Consider the following 7,872-nt stretch of genomic DNA (forward strand, 5'->3'; position numbering starts at 1 on the left):
GCGTATACCCTGTTGCCAGTGCTATTAAAGTTGTATTGCACAGACAGGGCTTTTAGAACATCGACCATCAGCCAAGCAACTTAAGCTAGTCATTTTTTTAAAACCTCAGTGCTTTGTGCATGGCAGGGCTTCTCCCCAATGTGTGTGTGTGTGTGTGTGTGTGTGTGTGTGTGTGTGTGTGTGTGGGGTGGGGTGGGGTGGGGGGGTGTAACAGTTGGGATTGTTGGCCACACACATGCACATGTGAGCCCCAGCATGATGTTTGAAAATGACAACATCTAAAAGTTGCTGTGGTAATCTGCCTTACTATAACTAGTCACATTAGTGATGTTGCTCATCTGTTGATCCAAAAACTGCCCAGCACATCACCAGGACGGAGCTGCCATCTGTAGCGGACCTCTGCACCCAGCGGTGCGGCAGGAAAGCCAAAAGGATTATCAAAGAAACCAACCACCCCAGGCTCAAACTATTCTGCCTGCTGCCGTCTGGCAGACAGTAGCACAGCATCCGGTCCCGCACCACCAGGCTCAGGGACAGCTTCATCCCACAGGCCATACGACTGCTGAACTCTTGAGCTCATCACTTGACACTTTATCACTATATACTTACTGTGTGTCAAACATTCCTGTATACATTTCGTTGATACAGTTGCAATTACTATCTAATTTATATTGCTTTGTTCTATATTTTATTTATGTTATATTTTATCCCTTATTTTAACTTGCACTATTATGTTTAAGATTCTTTTTTTTCGATTTAGTTTTTACTTGTGAGATCTTCTATTTCTTTTTATATATATATTTAATGAGCATCTTTAGAGGGCGCCTTTTCAGTGCCAATGACTGCTTCACTGTTATTGTTGTGCATATGATGAATAAAGAACTTGAACATAGAGCCAAGTAACACTTATGACACAGAGTTGAGCATTTATAGCAAATGGTCATAAAAAAAAGGCTCTGCTGGGTGAAGGAGCTCTTAAAATAACGAAGCAGCAATGACAATTCTGCAGTGAGAGCCAAATCCCCCTGAACACATACATGAACCATAAGTATTATTTAAATCCGCAAGATACAAAAAATACAGCACATAAGGAAGCAGCAAAAGGTGTTGGCAGGAGCATACCAGCAGAGTGACAGTGAGTGCTCTGCCTGAACTAATGCTATGTTTCATTAAGGGCATGCACCGCATTACGTTCACATCGCCCCTGAATCCCTGGTAATTGCATTTATAATGGTCGATTCTTTATCTCAACATTTTTGTTTTTCTTTGCCCACTCCTTTCTTTCATATACTTTGACACAAACGTCTTTACAAATGTTACGCCCCAAAAAAAGCAAGTTGAAATTGAAACTGTAATTGAAAAAAAAAAACTCTCCATAACAGTGTGAAAGAGTGAAAGCCAAAAAGTCATTAATTTATGAGAGAGATAGACCAAGAAATGTTAGACTTTCTATTTCTAAACATACAGCAGGGAGGCACACCATCACCACATACACATACACAGTTACTGAGTGATGAAGGACATGGTGCAGTGAAAAAAGAGAAGAGGACTAAAAAATGGACAGAAATAAGTTTTTCTGTTGATATGTGTCAAATTGTTGTGAAAAATGTCTTACGTTTCCCCCAAGAGAATGACATTGGAGGATTATTTAAACCTGATAAACATTTAAAGTTTGTGTCGTCCCTCAACTTTGCCCGTGAGGCTCGTCAGGATGGAGGCTGCCGAGTCATGATGACACTGCGATGGCAACACCCGCACTGCTCTCCCCTTGCTTTACCGTCATATGTCGGGATGATTTTAGAGATAAATACAGTCCTGACCACAAATACTATGCTCGTGTAAACTCACAAAGCCTGAAAATCCGTCATTCAAGACTGAACAATTGCATCAGTTCTGGCTTGCAGCAACTGCTCAGATTATGGTGTGTGGAATTACATTCAATTTAACTCTAAAGTAGTGTTATCATAGTTGCTAAACTCATTTTATGGCAGAACAAGTGCAAAATGTGGTGATCAAAGTAAGATATTTGGGTCAAATCATCAGGAATGATCTATGTGATGATGACAATGTGCAATGCCAGTCTTGCAAACTGTATCCATTTCATATGTGAAAAAGCCCTCTTTAGAGCCTGATGTACTATGTCCCATGTTTGTCTATTAATGTTCCCACCTTTCACCTGTGCTTGGTGACCTTAACTGGGCTTACAGAAACTGACGCAGGGTCTTCCTCTCGTTTTTGGAAACATGAACAGATGTCTGTATGTGTATTAATCTCTGGAGACTTGTGAACTGCAATGATTATATCTCCAAGGTTGTTGATAATTTTGATCTCATATGGACCTATGTGTCTGAAACAACATTAAATCAAGTAAATTAAAGATCAAAGAAGCAGAACTTCCCAGCAGACAAGTCTCTTTTTCTTGTCTTTTCTCAGAAGAAGCCACACATGAGTGTGTTTTTTCATTCGTTTTTTCATTCTCTATACATGTCCAGTATGTACACATTCAAACTACTTTACTTTCCTATGCGGATGTCCAGAAAAACACTCAAGGTGACTCTGCCCAAAAACGAGCAACCAATGCTTTGTCTGTGAGATAAAGAGAAAGACAAAAAAGAGGGAGTAGAGGGGAGGGAAAGAGGGAGATTAAGAGAGGGAGAGAGAGAGAAAGAGAAGGGGGGGGTGCATGCGGCAAAATAGAGAAGGACAGACTGAAGTCATTCAAGCTTTTCTTCCCCCTGAATAATCCCAGTTTTGTCCAAATTTAGTTGGAGGAGATTGTGGAACACCCAGTCCTTGACATCAGCCAGAAAGTCATGTAACAGCACCAACTTATATTCTGACTGAATCCCTCATGTTTCTCTCCCTCTTTCTTTCTCTATTTTCTTTTCATCTTCCCTGTTTTTTTTAACTCCTCCATTCCACAGTGATGCAATATTATGTAAATGTCTCAGTCGTTGAGCTAGGATTGTCTGGAAGGGGGTCAAATTGACCCATTAGTACTTTTCTTTGGGGTCTCTGCTTCATTCAAGGCGGACAACCAACAGTACTGTGAATGCTTAATACGTTATACTCTACCCGATGAGTACCACAAAAGAGTATTGAAATTATGTGACAACTGATATTAGATATAACACAAATTTTGCTTTCAATTACACTGAAGAAATGCAATTTCTTTTTTTCAATATTGTAAAATCCTATGGGTAAAAAGTAGGGTGAGAAAGTACTTGGGTGATGCTAATGCGTGGTCCAGTTATGCTTACCCGTTTCTGCGCATGTGCTGCGCATGTGCTGCACATGCGCTTCCCCTGACCAATAGGCTATCCTAACCCTAACAATTCGTCCCTTCGGACCATCCATTCAACTAATGTATTTCCCATCTCTTCAGGACTTGGTTAGCTAATGTTACCTACAATTTCCTAGACTGACAGAACAAGGTGATTGAAATACGACTGAAATGTATTTAAAGGTACTGTGTGGATTTGGCGGATTTGCCTATTCGATTTGGTGGATTTGCAGGATGCAGATTGCTTTTGGTGGCTGATGCAAAAAACATGAAAATGTGAAAACACGAAACTCAACAATTCTTATTTTCAGGTGATTATACACTAAAGAAGCTTAAAATCTGCTAACAACATTGATTTTATGGGGGACAATTGGGCGCAGGGATGGTGATGGACATTTTATTGTATTTAGGAGTTATTGTTTCAATGGTGCACTCTGGATCAACCCTGTGTCTGCAGGTCAGATACAGCCTCCTCCTCACAGAACATACAACTTATAAGTTGAACAAACTGAAAAGTTAAAGAAATCTCTGGAGTAACAGCAGTTTAATGCACAAGGACATTTATTTAATTATCTTATGTTTAAGTCTTGCACAGGGCACTGCTCAGGACTCCATGAACACATCGTCCAAAAGTAAAAGTGACTGGTTGTCACAGGGGACAACGTACTCGGCCCTGTTGGGGAGCTTGGACACGACACAGCAGCTCAGGGAACTGCGGGAAATCTCCATGGCACAAGCATCACTCCACTTATCAGTTGTTGCGTCATAGGAGGTGCCGAAGCCGTTGAAGCCCCCAACAACAAACAGCCGATCATCCAGCACTTCGATGCCGAAGTTGCTGAGGGCAGTTGACATGGGGGTAACTTCGTGCCAGGTGTTGTTCTGAGGGTTGTAGGCCTCTACGTTGCACAGACGGGTGGAGCCATCAAAGCCACCAACCTTTGGGAGGAAAAGTGAAATGAAGGTGGAAACGTTTGAGATTGAACCAATTTCTCAACGCCCTTGCAAAAAGGAACACTTGCACTCAACGTTTTCTGACTCTCTGAGTCTAAAAAAACAACTGCTGACCAAATATCTTCATATGTCACACAGTTAGCGTGTCACTGTTTTATGTACCTACTGCATAGACATGGTCTGCATATGCAATGATGCCAATTCCACTGCGCTGGTAGTTCATGCGGGCGATCATCGTCCACTGGTTGGTCTCTGGGCTGTAACATTCAGCCGTTTGCAGGCACTCGTTCCCATTGAAACCACCACAAACGTAAACCTGGGGAGAACAGAGGGGCATTAGGGGTTTTGGGTAAAGAATCAGTTTTCTTGGCTTCAACTGGTTATACTGTATATTAAACTGATATATTTCTACTCTATCGCAAGTTGATTCGTGAATTACAGCTGAGAATCGTACAACTGATTTTTTTTAAAGTTTCAAATATCAATATTGGTATTGGTCTTTAAAATCCATTAGGATCTAGAATCTAATACTGTATATTATCATGCCAATATTTCTTTAAATTATTATCATTATTACAAACCTAAGATAAGCTATAATCAAACTGTTTAAAATGTGATTAGTTAGGTCTATGTCAGTGCCATACATATAATAAGTAGTCAAATGTGTTAAATGTTTAACATGTTGACCTTTCTACTTACACCATCCTCATACAAATGAACTACAGTGACTATGTAATAGTGCCACACACATCTCTTATCACTTCCATGCACACAACATCATGAAATTCCCATAGCGTTTAGGTTGCTGAAGACCTTTAGTATGACACTACCCTCTGGCCAATTATTCCATTTACTTCAACACGACCTCAAAAGGTCAAACAGAACCACTAATTGTGTAACTTGACTTTTATCTTACAATTTGGTTCTTTTTACAACATTGCAGTCTTGTTTCAAACAGGTAGACAATCAAATTAGCAATGTTCCAGTCCCTATCATGCTACTCTGTTGCTCTTGAATTACTCCCAGATGCTATTTCACTTCACCCACCTTGTTGTGGAGTGTTGTGCTGCTGGCATCGCTCCTATGCTCTTGCATTGGTGCAATAAGACTCCGCTGGTTGGTCTCGGACCTGTAGCGCTCTGCAGTGCAGAGTCGTGCGTGCCCATCATAACCTCCCATGGTATAGATGCACTCGTCCAGCACAGTGACGCTCACATAGCTGCGGCGGTGGTTCATGGATGCCACCTCATGCCAGGTGTGTGTTGCCAGGTCAAACCTGCGTACGCTGTTTAAATCCTCCACACCGTCAAAGCCACCAACACAGTAGATGCTCCCATTGAGGAAGGCAGTGCCGTGATAGGCACGAGGATGCTCGGGATGGTTTGTCATGTTGATGCAGCAGTCAGTGCGGACATTGTATGCCTCAATGAAGTTAGTTGAATTGTTGATACTCCAGCCTCCAATGGCAAACAGGACGGCATTAGGCAGGCGAGGACGGGCGAGATGGTTGCAGAGATGAGAGCGTCTGTTTCTCATGAAGTGACATATGGTTCCAATAGCTTTCCTGACCATGGGCCGGCACTTTATGTTGTTTGTCACCAGCTCATTGGACATCACATTGATCCTCATGTACTCCATACTCATCAAGGCCAGTCGAACCTACACAGACAAAACAGGATTGTACTTGAGTCCAGTGTCCAGACCTCTGTAGCTTTTTATAATTATTTTAGCTGTGACTAATATTCGCTCTTTTTTTGTTGAATATTCAAAACCTTTAGACTGGTGACATTCTATATTTTTGTTATTGTCAATAAATTCCTTTAAAAGCTCAAAACCAACCATGTGTTAGTCTGTCTCTGAATACTCAGATTCTCTTAGCCTGACTGGGGCACCAAGCCCATTTGTTCCTACTGAAGACATAAATCTTTAATAACAGACCATGGTTGAATACTTTAACAAAAAACTCAGAGGAAAAAGCTATATCTGGCCTTGGATACACAGACAATATTTGATGGTAGGATTAACGTATTGTTTGGTTTTGGTCTTTCATTGACAGTAGCCCATTATAGAGCATAACCAGTCTCCTTTCACAATGCTAGCATGTATTGCTTTAAGGAACAATGTTTATTGGCTGATCTAAGACAGACTTCATTTTCAGTTTCAGTCTTGAGTTACTCTTAAACAGCAATTTCAGCCTCCCAAACATGGGGTGCTTTCACTCTTGACCTGTTCTGGTGTGATTGAAACGAACTGGGATGCATTTGCGTGTTTAGTTCAGCTTGGGCTGCCAAGAAAGCTGTGAATCGGACTCTGGTGCATACTTAACAACCGGTGCGGTTTCTTTGTTGTGTGAATCGTTTTCCTTTTAAACAATTCAAAAATAGTAAAATGTTGTGACCATGATGATCTACAAGTTGCAGTCTCAACTAATTTCTTTGCGAGCTCTTCGTAACACTAGAGAAGGTAGATAAATCAATCTCATTTTGCCTTGGTGGTCCATGTAGTGTTAATGATGTAGGATGTCAGTTACCAAAAAAAGCTACCAGGCTTGAACACAAACTGAATGAAAGCCCCTTTAAACTAGATTTGGATTTGGGATTAACCTTAATTTGATTCAGGTGATTTAATTAACTTGATTGCAATTAGGATAACACCATCAGAATGCAGAAGATGTAAGTCTAAACAACATCTGGTGACAGGAAGTTATCATACCTTAGACAAGAGTACTGCGATGTGTGCTTTTCGTTCTTCGGGTACATGGGCGATTCAGCGAAGGACGGCCTCAAACGCAATGCTCTCTTTTCTCACATTGAGGTCATTTCTACCGAGGATGTCGGTGAGTTGCTGCACCGAGAGCTGCAGGAACTCTTCAGAGAAAACAACCTTCTCAAAGTGATCAATGATGTAGCGGTAGGCCTTGTGCTGCAGTTCGGTGGCGAAGCAGATGCCGGTGAACTGAAAGATGCCGATGCAGTTCTCTGGGCAGAGCTGCTCCCCCAGGAAGTCGCAGCAAGTTTGCACCACGCCCATTATGTTGAGCTGACCGGCTGCCAGCAGCAGCTCCTGCACGTTTTTCCCCGTCACAGAAACAGAGCCGGTGTATGCAAACTCAATGATGAGCTGCATCATGTTAGGAGACAGGCCGGGTATGTCGAAGACCTTTTTCTCTGGAGGTGACGTGTGTGTGAAGAGAGCGCTGTGGGTCAGGATGAACACACAGGCAGAGGATTAAAAAAACTGACTTCAGATTTTTCTTCTCATCTTCACATTGATAACAATAATAATGTCTTTAAGTAAGCACACACAAAATCAAAGAGTGTAACCAGCACTGCCAAATAAATGTCACAAATATGTAATATTACATTTTGTATCTTATTTTGGTTTTCTTTTGGGATCTCTCTGGAATTGTTTCACCACCATCTACAATTCATTTCATTTTCTTGCAGCTGTGAACAGCTTCTCCATTTGTGTGTTGGATCGACCATCTCAAGTGTGTGTAATTACTTTTTTAAATTAATTAAGTCACTTTCTGAAGACACAAACACAACACACTCAATGCTACTACATAATACGAATCTGCTTAAAAGCACAGTACTATGGAACTGAGGACTACTGTAGAGTTCAAATAATAAATC

At 41.3% G+C, this 7,872-nt stretch overlaps 1 pseudogene; it reads right to left on the minus strand.

Moving 5' to 3' along the window:
• Positions 1-3,886: 3,886 nt before the first annotated feature.
• LOC116393784 (kelch-like protein 10) lies at positions 3,887-7,381 on the minus strand (annotated as a pseudogene).
• Between the last annotated feature and the right edge of the window lie 491 nt (positions 7,382-7,872).

This window comes from Anarrhichthys ocellatus, unplaced genomic scaffold, assembly GCF_004355925.1.
Source record: "Anarrhichthys ocellatus isolate YVR2014 unplaced genomic scaffold, GSC_Weel_1.0 scaffold35, whole genome shotgun sequence".
Classification (NCBI taxonomy): domain Eukaryota; kingdom Metazoa; phylum Chordata; class Actinopteri; order Perciformes; family Anarhichadidae; genus Anarrhichthys; species Anarrhichthys ocellatus.